We start from the raw sequence: 17,998 nt of genomic DNA, 5'->3' as shown, positions 1-17,998 counted from the left end.
AGTAAATTGTACTCCTTGTCAGATTCTGCCTTTTGATGTGTCCAACTCTATCTCCCATTCACCAGAAAACAATCCTAAGGGAAAGACTAAGGGAGGAAATAAGAAACAACATGACCACAACACGTAATATTGCCAAAGGGTCCGTGAAGTTTCACAAGCATACTATTGTTTTCCATGTCCACCGAGAAAAAAAAAAAAAAAAAAACACCCAAAAAAAAAAAAACACAAAACACACACACAAAAAAAACCCCAGCAATATCTCTCTGTCACAAAAATATATATATATAAATATGGTTCAGCATTGTGGGAGATAATTTGATCATCAAGTCAAGAAAGCAGAGGAAGATCTGAGTCAGGGGAGTCATGGTTTCTCCATCCTAAGAGATTAACTATTAGCTCAACTGCCCTTGAAAGAATGGATTTAGATAGGTCAGATGTTTCCACATCACAGGAGGGAGTGTGAATACAAGGCCTTGAGGTCATTTCAACAACTCTTTCCCACTATTTTTATTATCTCATTAATCCTGCCAATTTCCTTATGAGGCTTTCATGTGGTATTATTAGATCTATTTTGCTGGAGGGAAAAACCCTAGGAAAGGTGCAGTGAAATGATGTGTTTGAGGTCATGTGAGTTATCATCCAGGCCTGGAATTAGCCACCTATGCACTTTTCAGACTGATTTTAGTGTCTGTGGCCCCTCTCATAACAGAAGTCATGGTATGCTTGGACTCTAGACCCAGTTTTCTCCAAGCGGATCTATTTTTTTTTCCCAAAAATACTAATGTATTAGAAATTAGTCACATATGAGTAAACCTCATGCATGGCTCCCTAAACCAATTAACATGTCAGCTCTAATATACTGTTAGACAAATAATTTGAAATATTTGCAAAAGAGCAGCATGAGAATTTAATCTCCGCAATTAGGCAGGGATCTCAGTTAACTTTTGATATGTCTGAGAGAGCTCACAACTAAGAAAGTACCACCATGTTTACTGCCCCTTGTTTGTGTCAGGAAAAGACAATGCTGGGATGCTCCAAAAGTTCCAAATCCTAGTACTGGAAACAAAAAAATGTAAGAGCTCTTCGTGGCATCAGGTTGACAAGCCAACCAGCCAATCCAGAGAGTTATCAAACCTGGTCCTAAAGATCACAGAGGTAGAAGTTGCTGATTCTTTAAATTGGAGATTCCAAAAGGTGGCAAACTGTTTTCCTTGGGTCTTAAATTAGTTTCTTCTACTATAATTACAGCCTGTTTATCTTAATCCTGTGAAATGGAATGATTAAGGAATCTATAATTTCATATATAGCCCTTAAAAAGAATTCCCAGTATAAAGAATCTCAAATTCCTTTTCTTCATCAAAGATATTTCCCATTTTATCATTTTGGTGATGAAAATCTGGAGCTTACAGAAAATCTGGAATAAGTAGTTCATGAAATAACTGATTTTTCATTGTTTGCCTATAGGGCTTCCTGGGCCTGAACGGGTAATTGCCTAAAGGTCAGAATTAAGGGAACTGAAAGGACCCTCATATTAAAATACATCTCTCTCAGCATTCTCTTACAGTGCTTAAAATGGCCATGTTATTTCTTTTGGGTAAGGCATAAAAGTATCTTGTCAAAATGAAAATACCATCTAGAATGATTTTAAGAACTCAGCTATTAGCTAGAAGTTATTATTTATTACCTAGATAATTATCTAGTTAAAAAGTAACTTAATCATATGATTTAGAGTGGGGTTTTTGTTGTTGTTGTTATGAGATTTCATTAACTCTAGTTACATTCCAGCCACTGAAAATGTGGGACACTGTACAAGTATATTTGGAGGAAGGTCAGAGAAGATTCAGCACACCCACATGGAAATTTCCAGGAGGCTTGAGTTGAGTGCCAGTGTGTATATTATGACTGCACCCAAAGGGAGGTGAAAGACTGATGAAAGAGGAATAGGAAGATTTTGAAAATAAATTCACTGACTTTATTCTTTTGCCTGGAGTTGGCCCTAATATTATACAACTTTAACTGAAAGTGCGAATTCCACATTGTACAAGGTGAAAAAGAAACTCACTGTTCTCGGTGGTTTTCTTCGCTTTGGTTCCAATATTTATAGAATTGTACCAATAGAGGAAAAGGAACCAAATTATTTCCCCCTTTATTTCTTTTCCTCTATCCCCTTGTCTCTTTCCTCCAACCCAATAATTTTTTTTTCTTATCTCCGACTTCCAAGTCCACAATACCCCTGCCAAACATACACACTTTTTATAACTTTACTTTCTCTGGCCCACATTTTAGCCTAGGACAGATTTAAATTTATTATCAGAAAAATAGGTCAATACTGAGGGAATCTACCTACTTCAAAACCTAAAGCTAAGTCCCCAAACTAAGGTAAAGGGAACACACATCCAAAAAATCCCACCACAGAGTAAGCAGACATCATTCTCTTGGTTTAAACTTCATTTCTTATCTCCCTATTTCTTTCCTTCCTTATTGACAACCCTTAGTAGTTTCAGAGAATAGGGTTTTCTAAAATATTTTGAAGTATAAAGTCAGCAGTTTTGAAGGTAAAGCAGGAATGTTTCAAGGCAAACAGTGGAGCTCCTTCCTCTCCCATTCTTCCATCTAGCTAAGACAATTTGATTCAGGAATCTAAGCCCCAGCCACATGCTTGACCCAGTGTTCTATCACCACATTCTGGGCAAGGCTACTCATTAACTGTCTTTCTGTGCTAGCTGGCTGTGTTTGCAAAGAGCTGTCAAGATGGGACTTTCCTGGTTCCTTATTCCTTGACTAAAGTTGACCTTGGACATTCTATTAATTACTCCAAAGAATAATATGTGAAACAATAAACAGAAATAAAAGCCAAATACGATGTGTTCTTTAAAAAAAAAAAGTGCAGTAGGTCCTGTAATAATGTAATAATGTTGTTTCATTATAATGTTGTGAAAATATATAGATTCCCAGCTGGGAGCCACTGTCTATGTGGTCTGCACATTATCCTCATCTCTGCACGGGTTTTCTCCAGGTACTCTGGGTTCCTGCCACAAATGTGCACAGTAGGTGATTGGGGGTGTCTAAATGTTCCCAGTCTGAGTGAGTGTGGGGGGTGTTAGAGTTCACCTAATGACAGAGTAGTGTTCTGTACCAGGTGGATTCTCGCCTTGAGCCCTGAGCTGCTGGGATAGACTCCTGCCACCCATGATCCTGAACTGGAAAAATTGGAAAAAGTATTCTTATTTGTTTTTATTAATCTTTCTTAAATGTATGCATAGCTCACATTTATTTCAATGTTTAATATTAGAAGTGTTTTGTTCTTTATTTAAAAGTTTAATGACTTTTTGTGAACAAAAATATGCCATAGGAACTTAACCTTTGTATCAATTAGCCTGTGGTAAAATTAGTTCTACTATATATATACACACATATATATATATATCAATTCAGTTAAAGTCACAGTTTCCAAGAACCTACTGATGGCATAAAGTAGGGCCTTTTTGTACACCATCAATGTCAACATTACCCTTAATATTGACCACTGCGTGCTGACCACTGCCCCCTTAATGGGCTGACCATACCATAAGTGCTTGTCCTGCTTTCTCCATTGGTTTCTTTGTATTATGTACATTTTATCAAGCATCGAGCCAGACTCAGCATGTGCAGTCCCTCACAGGGAATATTTAGCCATCTGTAGCAGCCATGAAAGAAAGTGAAACTGCTAAAGAATGAAAGTTATTTAATAACTCAATTAACAGACAATAAAGGAAAGCATGGGTAGAACAAATAAATAAACATTGCATTAATGAATGAGCTTTTAAATGACCATCTTTATTAGTTTCCCTTCTCATCAGGGCTCATTATAAATTCCATCTGGAGAAAGACATAATGGGGTGACCATCACCAACTTAACTGATGCCAATGATGAGGAAAAGCCATCAAAGGCAATAAGCCACTGTTGCGTCCCCCATATCTCTCTAAGTATCTAGCAAATAAAGGTTGTTCAGCACCAAACTTTGGAGTCATTTTCTTTTACTTTCCCTCTCTCTCAGGCCATATCCAGTCCATTAGGAGATTCTGTTGGTCCCAGCTTTTGATTAGATCCATAATATGGCCGTGTCTAACCTTCCAACCACTGCCACCCTGATTCACATCACCATCATCTCTTACGCGGAGTACATAATAGCTTCCTAACTTACCTCCTTGTTTCTCAACACAACACCTGTGATGTGTTCTTAAAACAAGGTGCAGTAGGTCCTGTAATAACGTTGTTTCATTATAACGTTGTTGAAAATATATATACACACACAAAATATATATATAAAACATATATAAATATATATATTTTATATATATATATATATGAGTGAGTATGGGGAGTGTTAGAGTGCACCCAATGGCAGAGTAGTGTCCGGTGCCAGGTGAGTTCCCGCCTTGAGCCCTGAGCTGCTGGGATATAACAGGTAACTCAGAACTTCTTATTGCTCTGTTTCCAACACCCCAGTAGATTTCCACATCTTCTAGAGTACTAGCATCAGTCCTTCACAGTGATTCACAAGGCTCTTCATCATCATGGAACTCTCCCCTCCCCAGAACAAACTGCTTAACTTCATATCCAGCTGATCTCACTCTTGCACACTCTGCTGCAGCCACCCTGGCCTTCTCACTGCTCCTTGAAAACACCAGGCATGTGCCTAACTCAGAGTGTGTATCCTGGCTGTTCCCTCTGCCAGGTTCCCTAAAATACGCTCCCCCAAAACCTGTACATGGTTAACTCTCATACGATCTTCAGGCCATTGCTTAAGTGGAATTTTTTCCATAAGATCTACACCAATCACCCTGTTTAAATTTCAGTCTCCCACCCCCAGGCCTGCCAATACCCCTTTATCATCTTTTTTTTAATTTTTTCCTCATTATTTGGCAACTACCAAATTACTTTCTTATTTATTATATTGTTTCATCTCTTCCTTCTACTGCCAAGGGCTCCACAATGACAGAGATTACTGTCTTTTTGTGCTTATATGTTTATAGCAAGACTTCTGGAATTTTGATCGGGATTACGCTGAATGTATGAATTAATTCTGGAGGAATCTTAACAGTATCATGTCTTCCAGTTTGTGATTATGGGCTGTCTCTCCATTTATTTATAACTCCTTTACTTTCTCTCAGGAACGTTGTGGATATTATGAACTATTGGCTATGTTCATCAGTACTTCCATATTGTTGTAGTTAATAGACCCACTACTAGATCTTATTATTTAATGCATTAATAAACATATGTATTACTACATCATATATTTATTCTTTATATTTTAACAACTTAAATATAGTTGGCTTATTTAAGTAAAAGCAGAGTAGATGTACAATCCCATACAAAGAAAGCTGTATTTACATTACTTATGTTCATGGTTCTAAAGTTGAAAAGAAAATTGAGATTATTTTGTGGTATCTACTGCAGGTGCTAATTCTCAGATTTGCTTTCTTCTTGTGGGAAAACCTTCTACTAGGGGATCCCTGGTGATTAACTATACATACATAGCATATATCTACACATATGTACCTGTCACCAGCATTTCTTACCATAAATGAGTTTCCTATCATTCTGAAATATACAAAGATGCCTGAAACGTTCTTCAAAAATTTTCGTAAATTGAGTAAGAGTAGGAGCTATTTTCTGTGTGAATTTTTTTTTTTCTTAAACCTTTCATAGTCCTGGTTTGTTTATCCTCAGAACTTTACTTTACTCTTCTCCACACTCCTCTTTAAGTTCTAATTGTAGACTTTTGCAGCTTTTTTGCTTATGAATTGCTCAAGTCGGCTGTCAGGTAAAACTTCTCAATTTAAATTCTACTTTTAAACATACATTTTCCACGTCTGATTTTTTTTTTCGCTACATTTCTTAAGCAGCATTTAGCAGGATGTGTATTGATGTGTGTGCAGTGTAAATATGTGCTTTAAATGACTAATGTTCCTGGATGATCCAGGACGTATAGAGAGATTAGATACCACAGCTTAGAAGATCATTTTTCATAATTTCTTGGAACTATAGTGTGTGGGCAGGAAGACTGGAGCTTTTTATCTTCCACCATGTCATACAGCCATTTAAAACCTTCAGTGTTTTTCAGTTGCTTTGATTTTACACTGGGTCCAAGCCACACGTAGATGTGCCATATATTAAATGGGACAAATTACATGGAAAATGTAAATCGAGGATATGGCCACACCTATGGTGAAGATGATCAAAGTTTTTATTCTAACCTTTTACGTTCAGAGAATGTCAAAATCTGTAAAAAGCTCTCATTTGAAGAAAGATGTTCCTTGTCCTTCCTCAGCTAAAGATGATGACATTTTGAGAAATTTGATTTAAAAAAATTAGTTCAGTAAGTATTATCACTACAGAGAAGCAAAAGCCATCTTCTGATGGTAAACTTGAGAGCCAGTCAAATGTCAACCGATCCAAATGGCTGAAAATAAAATGTGAAGATGAAAAAACCTTGTTGAACACATTTTACTTTAAATAGCTGCCAAGAATAGGATTCTTTTAGGGGTGACTATACCCACTCTGTGGACAGGAACTGCGCTCCAGACATAAGAGACCTATATATGCATTTCTCCTTCTGCTAAGGGAGGCTTAAAGGCTAAATACCTCTGGGCCCCTTGACTTGCTCTTCAAGACAGACCACTTCCAGGGTCCATCAATACTGCAACCTTTCTGTCATCAAGGGTGTGTGCTGCAGGATCGGAACATCTGGGCATGGCTACTCCAGCACAAAACACACACACATACACACAACCAGCACCACACACACACACACACACACACACACACACACACAGTGTTCTTATTACTAGCTAGATGCAACTAGTTAACTTGTCCCTTCACTAGTCATGCACTACATAATGACACTTAGGTCAATGACTGACCACACATATAACAATGGTTCCATAAAATTATAATACTTTATATTTACTGTACTTTTTCTATGTTTTGATGCACAAATACTTGCCATTGAGTTACAATTTCCAACAGTATTCAGTACAGTAATGTGCTGTACAGGTTTGTAACCTAGGAGCAATAGCCTATACCAGATAGCTTAGGTGTGTAGTAGGCTACGCCATTTGGGTTTGTGTAAGTACACTCTGATGTTTGCACAACAGTGAAATTGCCTAAAGATGTGATTTAAACAATGCATGGCTCTATTGCATTTATTTTTCTTCTGGAGAGCTAGTATTTTTTGCTCTTGTTCAAATTCAGTCTTTCCTCACTGGCCCCCAAACCTATCTGTTAATTCCAAGTTGAACAGCTCTGTCTCTCTCTCTGCAGGACCCAACCTTGACTGGGTGCTTCCACTTCTCAATCCTTGATTCCCCTCAAACCAATTTTAATCAAGTTTCCCTACTCTAATTTTTTAAAATGATACTTCAAATATCAACACTCTGCTGCAAATCTCACAGAATAATCTAGTTTCTCCTATGATGATTGTTTGCTTGTCATATTTTTACCTTTAAAGAAAAAAAAAACCTCACACTAAAAATCAATTGGTTCTGAAAATGATAATAACCTCTTTCTTCTAGAGCCTGTCACATTTTAACTTTCTCTATTTCTCTATTTCTTATTCTACGTTATAAATTTCTCGTTAAAAAATGCCAAATATAGACTTCTCACCTTCATTGTCTTTAAAACCCAATTAAATTACTATTATTTTTCTCATATCTAAAGAGTGTTATATTAAATCTACCTAGGAGTAGGCCAAGGTGTTCGCCAGGTCATGCTACCTGTCTTCAGAAGTTGAAAATGTATTTCTGGTTTTGAAAACTAGTCATTCTTTAAAATACTGTTAAAGTGCAGTGTACTTAAAAGAATCTCAGAAAAACCTTTTTGTAATGTGAATTTTACCATCTAATTATCTTCCTTGTGAATTCTAATCTTAATAAATTGAGTCGTTGTAAAGCAGGTACCACCTATACTTAATCTTTATGTCCTCAGGAAAATATTTTGGAGCACTGGAGACAAAGGCTTTATGTTCTTTAGCTGCTGTGTTCTGCCCGCCCTGTAGACCAGAGATCTCAAATGTTTTGGTCTCATGATTCCTTAACATTCTGAAAAGTATGGAGGATTCCAAAGAGCCTTTTTATGTTGGTTATATCTATTAATATTTACCATATTACAAATTTAAAACTCAGAAATTATAAGGATATTTATTAATAGCTTAAAATAACAATAAACCCATGTTATGTTAACACAAATATGTATTAATGAAACAACCATATTTTCCAAATGACAAAAAATTAGTTAGATGGATTTGGTTCCACATTTTTGCAAATTTCACTAAAGTCTGGCTAACAGCTGGATGTTCACACGTGCATCTGCATTCAGTCTGTTGTGATATCACACTTCATGTTTCATCTGCAAAACTCAACTGCACACTTCTTAGAGACTAGGAGTGGAAAGACAAGTAATATTACAAAAAAAAAAGTTTTGACTAGAACCCCCTGAAGGTGTCTTAAGAACCCCTCAAGAGTCCTCAGATGACACTTTGAGAACTGCTGCTACAGAGTCATAGTATTTGTTCTAATTAAGAAGTAAAAGTTAAGTAGAGTGCGGAACAATGGTGGAGATGGTAAATGCAGAAGAGTGTAATGTGTCTAACTGAGAAAGGACTAGGTTATGTCAGGATGGAGCAAACCTGCTGACCATTAACTGGCAGAATCATAATGAGATTTTTATCTTAGGATAAGTTACAAACAGGGTTGGAGGATTTATTTGGCATAAGGGCAAGATGTGTGGTAGGTGATGGTAGAGTAATCTAGAAAATTTAAGTGCGTCCTTTCTTCTTTCTCTGCAATTCTGTGGGGAATGAGCATCACCTTTTCCAGCAAAACCTATCTAGTCTTAAATACCACCGTTTTACCACATTATTATACATAGTCTTAAGGACACGTCTCTCAGCTCCAAGCATCATTCTGCTCCCTTAGTCCCAATCATATAAGGAAGAGACACTTGTGTTGCATAGTAAACACAAAAATCAAGAACAGCAACAAGAAGTAAGCAAACAAACAAGCAAAATATTGACACAAAGGTCATGTTTATAACCTTGTTTGTGGAGAAGAAAACTCAGGGGTATCATTTTTATTAAATTTCTGTTCAACAAATTTCTTCTTAACATCATAGTTTTTTATCACCTTACTTATTCAGTTGCTGTTTCAGTCGTTACTATGAAAACAGAAAACACCTAAACAGATTTATCTCCAATGGAAATCAGATGTTTTCATGGGAAGGTGTGCCTTTTCTTCACCCTTTGATCACCCTCTTTGAGGGCCTCTGATTTCAGGCCCATACTGTTGAGGAAGAGAGTACTTCCAGGTTTGGAGATGGAGGCAGGGGCTCCAGTAATGAAGCAGGTCCTGCTTTCAGTAAGTGGGCGCCACTTTCTTCCCATAGCTACTTAAAAGCTGTAGGGAATATAGCGTGTTTCCTACTAAGTCCACTTGCCAGTCCTGCTTTTTTAATTATATCTTTAGAAATGAGTTTCTCCACTGAAACAATGGTCACTTGGAGCATTTTTTTTCTATTGTCTTCATAGAATGATTACTTTAAAAAAAATAATTATTATTAGAGTCCTTTGTGTGCACGAGAAATAAAGACTGAGACAGAGTGAGAGAGGAAAGGAAGGGCAATTTTGTTGTCAGGATTAAGAATCTGTATAATGGCTCAAGCCTGTAATCCCAGCACTTTGGGAGGCCGAGACGGGCGGATCATGAGGTCAGGAGATCGAGACCATCCTGGCTAACACGGTGAAACCCCGTCTCTACTAAAAAATACAAAAAACTAGCCGGGCGAGGTGGCGGGCGCCTGTTGTCCCAGCTACTCAGGAGGCTGAGGCAGGAGAATGGCATAAACCCGGGAGGCGGAGCTTGAAGTGAGCTGAGATCCGGCCACTGCACCCCAGACTGGGTTACAGAGCGAGACTCCGTCTCAAAAAAAAAAAAAAAAAAAAAGAATCTGTATAAAAAAGATCTACTAAACCAACTTACCAAGGCCATGTTCTGGTTTGGGCTAAGAGAGGCCAATCTTTTGTTGAACAGCCTAATGTAATAAATTGCATTTGAAGGGCTTTAGATTTCTGTACAAAGTTTTCAACCAGATCTAATCGGAAGTGCTACTCACATAGCCAGGAGCGTTCTAGAAAACAGAGCAGTGAATTAACACTATTTTTTAAAGTCAAGAAGTCTCTTCTCCTTTCAAAGGAGAGTTTTTCATAAATTAGCTTCAACTGCCAAACATTATACAGAAAGTCCTTTTATAGAGACTTTCTCCCTTGACTTTCTAGTCTTTCCCCCTCTTTCCACACTATCTCCACTCCCCTTTCCTTCTCTCTCCATTCTCTGCCAATTCTTCACTGCACTCCCAACCATCAGCTGTGCAGGAAGCAAGAATTGTATCATAAGTGACCTATTAATCAGCAGTTTCCTGGATACTTTTGCGGAAGAAAGCAGAGTTTTGAAAGATCTAGGCTGGTTTCCCATCAAATATGAAAATGTTCAAGATGTATCTGAAGCTTGTGTTAAATTAAATTGAGGCAATGATTATGTTATATCTGACTGCAAAAAAAAAAAATCTTTCAAATGTCTTTTTCCCTAAGCTATGGAGTTTTTTACTTAATAACACTGGATTTACCAATGTATCTGCTTAATCTTAGCAACTGGCAGTGTAGACATACCCATATTCAAAATGACCCTCTTAGGCAGAGTCATTTAAATGGGGGATAGTAAACTAATCTTTCTTTTTATCCTCCCTCATTCCCACCCTGCACTACATCCTCCTCAAATACTGGAGCAGTTCCAACAGGTGTCTTATGAATATAAGAGCCAGGGGTAAGACGTCAGCAGTTTAAGTTAGCAAAATAATGTTTGAAAATGGGAAGTAATACATAAAAATGAGAGATTGTCTCACAGAATTTTGTATTTTCCCTTCACAATATTTGCATTGTGTGCACAGGGTTTGCAAAATAGAAACCAGAATATTTTGATTAATCACACAAAATATAAGAGATGGCAGACTTTGCCAGAGGAAAACTGAATATATGAAACATTCAAAATGTGTGACAAAACCCCCAAATATTGATGTATCCTCAATATTCTCAGCACGTCTAGATTTTGAATGAACATTTTATTTTCTTGTCAGTGATTCAGAATTTCCATCGCTCCTGTTGAGCAACGAGGGAAAATCATGCCAACTGGGAGAAAGCTTTATTTTAAGGTTGAAGGCATGAAATAAGCACTAAGAAGACAATTGTACACCTGTTTTCAAGAGTAAAAAGGCATCTCGAATCTGCTTTGCTTTTGAAAATTTGGCCAAGGAGTGTATTTCAAAGGCCCAATAGCCCATAACATTATTCCCAGGGCTCTGTGCTCTCTGCCTAATTGGGCTTCCACACATTTGCATAAGCATGATACTTCATGATTAATGCATAAGACCCAGCATGGAGCCCTATATCAATTCGTCTGTGGAGGCTTTTCCCCCCACTGAAAACAATCATTGTGCCTAAAATATAATCCATCATATTTGTAGGTATGACTGCGTTGCAGAATATCAGACTACATAAATGCCATCACAACACCTTTACAGAATTGTAAACCTCTTCTGTGTAAGAAAGTTTCGTTTTAAGATGCCCACAGCACTGCTGCCTTGGGATCATTATTGATGCCAGAAAAGGTTTATTTACAACATGAAGTGTCAAGGCAGTAGATTCTTCCTGTTTGGCACAGGCACTGAATAAAAAGGGTAGATTATGAAAATAACCACCTTATGATTATTTGTGAATTACAAAATAAACTATAGCTCTCCCCCTTGGCACCTTCAAACACCAAACATTGGCAAGGATGACTTCCAGAATAAGGGCTGCACAAAGGTGAGGGAATGCTTAGTAAAAAATGCTGCGAAGTGTTGAACTTCAAAAATGAAATCAGTTCTAGCTGAGATGGGTTGTCACATAATTAAGGAGTGCAACTCTCGGTGAGAGTCCAGGTGTTCCAAATAGTGTCGCTTGTACCTTCCCTGCTGGCTGAGATGCTTAATTAGGCAGGAATCCATTCCCCACAGGGGGAGATGAGAACTTGGAGTTCACCAACAGATCTCAATGTGGACATAGATACAGGAGACCCTTTAAGAGATCTCTTTCTGAAAGGATCTAAAATGATTTTTAAATGATTAAATAAGTCATACATAACTATGGGAAAAAATTAAACCATCCGTAATTTTTTGAAGTCAGGATGAACAATCATCCTCCTCTCCCATACCACTTCCCAGACGTGACCTCTTGAGTGAGGTGTATATTCTTCCAGATATTTTGTTATTTTGTAGGTGTATGAGTATGTGTGCGTAATCTTTATAAGTTTGAAAAAAGCCTATGTAAATTTCTCTGACTTGTTTTTCTATGTCACGTAGTTCATAAACGTTTCCCACAATAGTACATTTATGCTTCTCTTATTCTCTTTAATAATTGCATGATGTAATGTTGTATGTATTACTAACACACAAAGATTCTCCTACCACCCGAGGTTTTCTGTTTGTTTGATTTTTAATCATTATGAGCAACACTACATTTTAGATTGTACTGTAAGGGCAGAGACTTTGTCTTGGTCACTGCTATATCCCTGTTATTTAACATAGAAAAGGTCACGTAGTAAGTGTTCATTAATATTTGTTAAATGCATAAACGAGGCCGGGTGTGGTGGCTCACGTCTGTAATCCCAGCACTTTGGGAGGCTGAGGCAGGTGGATCATGAGGTCAGGAGTTCAAGACTAGTCTTGCCAAGATGGTGAAACCTCGACTCTACTAAAAATACAAAAAACTTAGCTGGGCATGGTGGCATGCGCCTGTAATCCCAGCTATTCAGGAGGCTGAAGCAGAGAATTTCTTAAGCCCGGGAAGCAGAGGTTGCAGTGAGCTGAGATTGCGCCGTTGCACTCCAGCCTGGGTGACGGAGCGAGACTCTGTCTCAAAAATAAATAAATACATACATACATGCATACATACACATATACATAAATGAACTCTGCAGGGAAAATCCCAGCTGTGGTATTTCTTTATGTGATATCTGTATAGAACTTGCCTCTTTACCTCCAAAAAGTTTGTGCTGTTTCATACTCTCTTAAAGTGTAACAGGATTCTAGATTGATTTAATTTTTCCCATTGTGATGCATGGGAAAGTATGTTCCATTATTTTAAATTGAATGTCATTAATTTTGAAGAATGTTGGGAATATTCCTAGACTATTAGACATTTGTATTTCTTTCCTTTTGACTATTGTTCATGTATTTTGCACATTTTCCTGTTGAATGGTTAGTCTTTATCACATTAATTTCAATGTACTTTTCTGAATATTTAAGGACTCAATCCTTTCCCTTGGCATGTGCTTTACAAATATTTTTTGCTTGGTGTAATATTTATATTTTGACTTTATTTATTTAACGATCTGTCTATCCATCCATCCATGCATCCATCCATCTTGCCTAACAGAAAAATTTAAATATGTTATTACATCAGTTATTTTCTTTTAACGTTTCTGGGTTTTATGTTTATTCTTAGAAAAGCTTTCTTCACTCAAAAAATACCAACTAGTTCACCCACGTGCACTTCTAATATTTATAATTTTTATTTGTCTTTTTATTTTTTTACAAAGTTGGAGTTTGTTTTGATATGAGAGAGAAGTGTCTGGCATATTTAAACTTACATCATATGAGTAGCTAATTATCCTATTACTGTATATTAAGAAGTGCATATTTTCAAATATTTGAAATATCAGCTGTATCCCATATTAAATTCTCATGGGCACTTGAGTCTATTTTGAAATTTCTGCTCTGTTTCATTGTCAGCAAGTCTATTCTTGCATCATTGCCATACTGTTTTAATTACTATAACATTTATGGTACATTTTATATTTGGATACAGCTAGTCCACCCACATTACTTTTCTTTTTTCTCTTAGTACTTCTCAAATTTATATTCTAGAATTGTTTTGTCAGAGTCTAAAAACAAAAAATAAAATAAAAACATGCTGGTATTTTGATGGGAAATTATGTTTTTTGTAGATTAAGTGACAAAGAATTCATATCTATGCAATGTTGAACCTTCTAACCAACAAAACAAGATGTGTCTTTTCATATCTTCAGTTATTTTTCATGCCCATTGCCAGGGTTCTCAAGTTTCCTTTATGTAAATTCTGTACATTTTCAAAAGTTTATTTCCAACTTTACTTTTCTCTTTGCTTTTGTTATTGAGATGTTTCCCTTCATACTAATTATTGTTTTTAAACTAAAAGCTAATTATTTTATTAATTAATTTTGAAACCACTCACCTTACTAAATATTCATATTGTTTTAAACAGCTCTTCAGCTGATTCTTTGGTGCTATAAAAGCACATTATCATAAAAAATAAACTTGTCTCCCCCTTTGAAAAATTTACACCTGCTATTTCATTCTCTTGTAGTCCTTTGACATATTCATATGATAAATGATTTTGGGATGAGCCCTAGTTACCCATGATTTATTACTTTGAAAATTATCCATTAAATTCTGTTTTTATTTTAATACTTTATATTGCATTTCACTTTAGGTTTGGCATTGACATTCATTAATAAAACCAGCTTTCGGTTTTATTTTTACACTGCCTTTGTCAGATTATATGATCAATTTTAGTGGGCTTTATAAAAATAACTCAAAAGATTACCTTCTGTATCTGTCAGACTCCAATAAGAAGAACAAAAACCACTCAGGGTATTACAAGCAAAGAAAGACTTAAAATAGAAAATTGGGTTTCAAAATATTTGGAAGGGATAGCAGGACAAAAGAGAGAAGTTAGTTTCATCATGAGTTTAAGACCGACGGGAAGCAGCTGCAGTACGTGAAGGGGAGACCTCTATGCACTTGTGGCCGTCAGGGCCTCTGCAGCCCACATCCCTGCCACTCATGAGCCCTCTCACACCAGATTTGGAGCAGCCACCACTGCCAGAGGCAAAACGTGGCTTCTTCACTCCTTTTCCTTCCTAATCTTGCCCTAGCACCTCCAATAGGCAAAAATCACCAGGACCCGGCTAACAAAAGCCCTCTTTCCAGACCCTCAATATATAGAGAATGCAAGTGATCAGATAAGGAGCTGGATACCAATAAACAACAGCTGGCACACCCTTTCTTACTTTTCTGGGATCATGTAGATAATATTGAAAGTATCTATTGCTTCAAGATTTGAAAAACATAACTGGGAAAACATTTGGACTGGTGCTTTTGTGGGAAATTTCATATTCTTAATTCTTTTCCATGGATAGATTTTTTTCTGGCTTTTTGCATCTAATATTTAGCGAATTATATTTTTTAGAAAATCATCCACTTCAGTAGGTTTTCACATTTATTTGCACAAAGTTGTACTTTATCATTTATTTTCTATTTTTCTGCATTAGTGGATATTTCTCTTTTCTAATTCTTTTATGATAGGTAAAATAATACCTTCCTCACCCCCAACACACACTCCCAAGATACCCAGGTCCTAATCTACAGAATGTGTGAATATGTTATGTTACACGACAAAGGGACTTGGCAGATGTGATTAAGGCCCTAGACCTTGAGAAGGAGAGATTTTCCTGGATCATCTTGGTAGACCCAATCATAATACATGAGCTCTTAAAAGCAGATAATTTTCTCCAGCTGGAATCATAAGGATGTAGCAGGAGGAATGTGGCAGAAGTGAAAGTGAGAGAGACTGAAAGAAGGCAAATGATGTGACACATTGCTGCTGGTTTGAAGAGGGAGGTGGAAGGTTGACAAAGAATGCAGGAAACCTTAAAGAGCTGAAGAAGCTGGACTGACAGCCAGCAGGGAAACAGTGACCTTAGCCCTACAACCAAAAGGGACTCAATTCTGCCAACAGAGCTTGAAAGCAGATTCCTCAGAGCTTCCAGATGAGAGCAGGTTGGCAGTCACCTTGACTTCATCCTCACGAGACCTGGAGCAGACCAACCAGCTGACCACCTGAACCCCCATACTTCCGACCTGCAGAATTGTGAGATAATACATTTGTGTTGTTTTAAACCATTTTGTGGTAATTCGTTATAGCAGCAATAAAAAACTAATACATTTTAATTGTATACACGCTTGTGTTCTTTCTACTCTCTTTCTTGATTACTTTCGATAGTTTTATCTAGTTTATGGTTTGGTTTTGATTTTTCAAATCTCCAACTCATATTTGTTCATTGATTCTGTCACAATTTTTTCTACTTTAATAATTATTGAGAAACCATCTTTATACAAATATTATTATATCCTACATATCCTGCTATGATTTGCTTCCCCCCCTCCCATATTACTTTTCCTAAGATTTATCCAGTTCTTGCAGTAGATGTAGTTTATTCCTTTACACACGTTTCTAGGTTTCAGTAGAATATCTACAACACAAGGCATCCATCCATTCTGTTCCTGAATGATATTTGGGTTATTTCCAATGTGTTTGTCTGTTTGTTTTGCTTTTGCAAAATGTACTGCTACAAACACGATTATATGAGTCCCGATATTCATGTGCATCATTTTCTCTAGAGTGTATTAGAGAAATGGGGTAGCTTTGCATTTATGAGGTAATGCAAGCTGTTTTCCAATATGACTATACTGATTTATATTCCCACCAGAAATGTCTAAGAGTTCTGATTGCTTCAAACCTTTGCCAACACTTTCTTTAAGATGTCTTTTGATAAACAGAAGTCCCTGGTTTTATTTGAGCCAAATATGTCTATGGTCTCCCTTTTGGTTCTGCCCTTTTTGTGTCATAGGATCTTTTTCTTCACCTAAGATATTAAAATTATTTGTGTTTTATTTTCAAATTTTATAATTTTGTCACTTTATATTTATGTTTTTAATCCACTTGAGATTTGTTTCTGCATAAGCAAAAGGCTGGAGTCCAATTTCTTTTTTGTATGTTTAACCAATTATTCAAATACTATGCACTGAAAAGTTCATTCGTCATGACTGCATGTGCAGTCCACCCTGTCATAAGTAGAGTTTAGTTATAATAGATTGATATGTTCAGGGATTATCATATGCCAATATTACATGGTCAATATCACATGGTCATAATTACTGTAGCTCTGGTAAGGCAAATAATTATTCATCCTTTGTTCCTCTGTGTAATTAAAAAAAACAAATAAATAAGGCTGGAGTGCAGTGACACAATCATGGCTTACTGCAACCTCAAACTCCTGGGCTCAAGTGATCCTCTCACCTCAGCCTCCAAAGTAGCTGAGACTATAGGTACACACTACCACACCCAGCTAATTTATTTATTCATTTATTTTTAGTTTTTATAGAGACAGAGTCTTGCTATGTTGCCCAGGCTGGTCTCAAACTCCTGACCTCAAACCATCCTCCCACCTAGGCCTCCCAAAGTGTTGTGATTACAGGCGTGAGCCACCGCTCCAGGATGTTGATGTAAATTTTTAAATTATCTTGTACATTTTCACATATACAGGAGTATGCACATATCTGAACACATACACATTCACAAAAACTTGAGGTTTGTTGTGGAATAACATTAAATATTGAATCTACAATTCAGATCGCTTTTTATCCTTTAAAAAGATTTTCTAAATTTAAAATCAATGTGTTTGTTTGTTTTTTGGTGATGAGGGTTGGGGGAGGGGGCTATTCTTAAAATTTAGTAATCTCCCAAGAATGATTTATGCTCTCTGTCAATAGCTTTCCTTGGTATAGAGGAAGACTTTTTGATCCACAGGAGTGAATTTTCTTTCACTTTATGGGAGTTTTCTATTACATCTTTGGAAGGATTCTATTTTAATTATGTTAGTCTACACTTTAGAGAATACCATGTATTGATGGATTTAATCTCCAGTTTCTGGCCTCCATACATATTATAGCCTCTTTATACTTCTTTTTTTTTTTTTTTTTTTTTTTTCTCTATTTGCTATTTTCCTGGGAACTTCCTCCCTGTTACTGATTTGATTTCTACCC

At 36.7% G+C, this 17,998-nt stretch overlaps 1 long non-coding RNA gene across 3 annotated transcripts in view; it reads right to left on the bottom strand.

The window, feature by feature from the left end:
- The window catches only part of LOC139364105 (uncharacterized), a 113,459-nt gene that overhangs the window by 44,935 nt on the left and 50,526 nt on the right, over nucleotides 1–17,998 (bottom strand). For 2 of the 3 annotated variants that reach the window (XR_011625385.1, XR_011625382.1), the window contains one exon: nucleotides 15,397–16,033. The exons of the other annotated variant lie outside the window; for it this stretch is intronic. This is a non-coding gene — a long non-coding RNA (uncharacterized lncRNA). Of the gene's footprint in view, nucleotides 1–15,396; nucleotides 16,034–17,998 lie in introns of those variants that run through there. 3 annotated transcript variants of the gene reach the window in all.

The sequence above is a fragment of the Macaca nemestrina genome, chromosome 7 (assembly GCF_043159975.1).
Source record: "Macaca nemestrina isolate mMacNem1 chromosome 7, mMacNem.hap1, whole genome shotgun sequence".
NCBI classification, from domain to species: Eukaryota; Metazoa; Chordata; class Mammalia; order Primates; family Cercopithecidae; genus Macaca; species Macaca nemestrina.
Note: the sequence above shows the minus strand (reverse complement) of the source record. Positions and strands in the feature narration are given on the sequence as shown.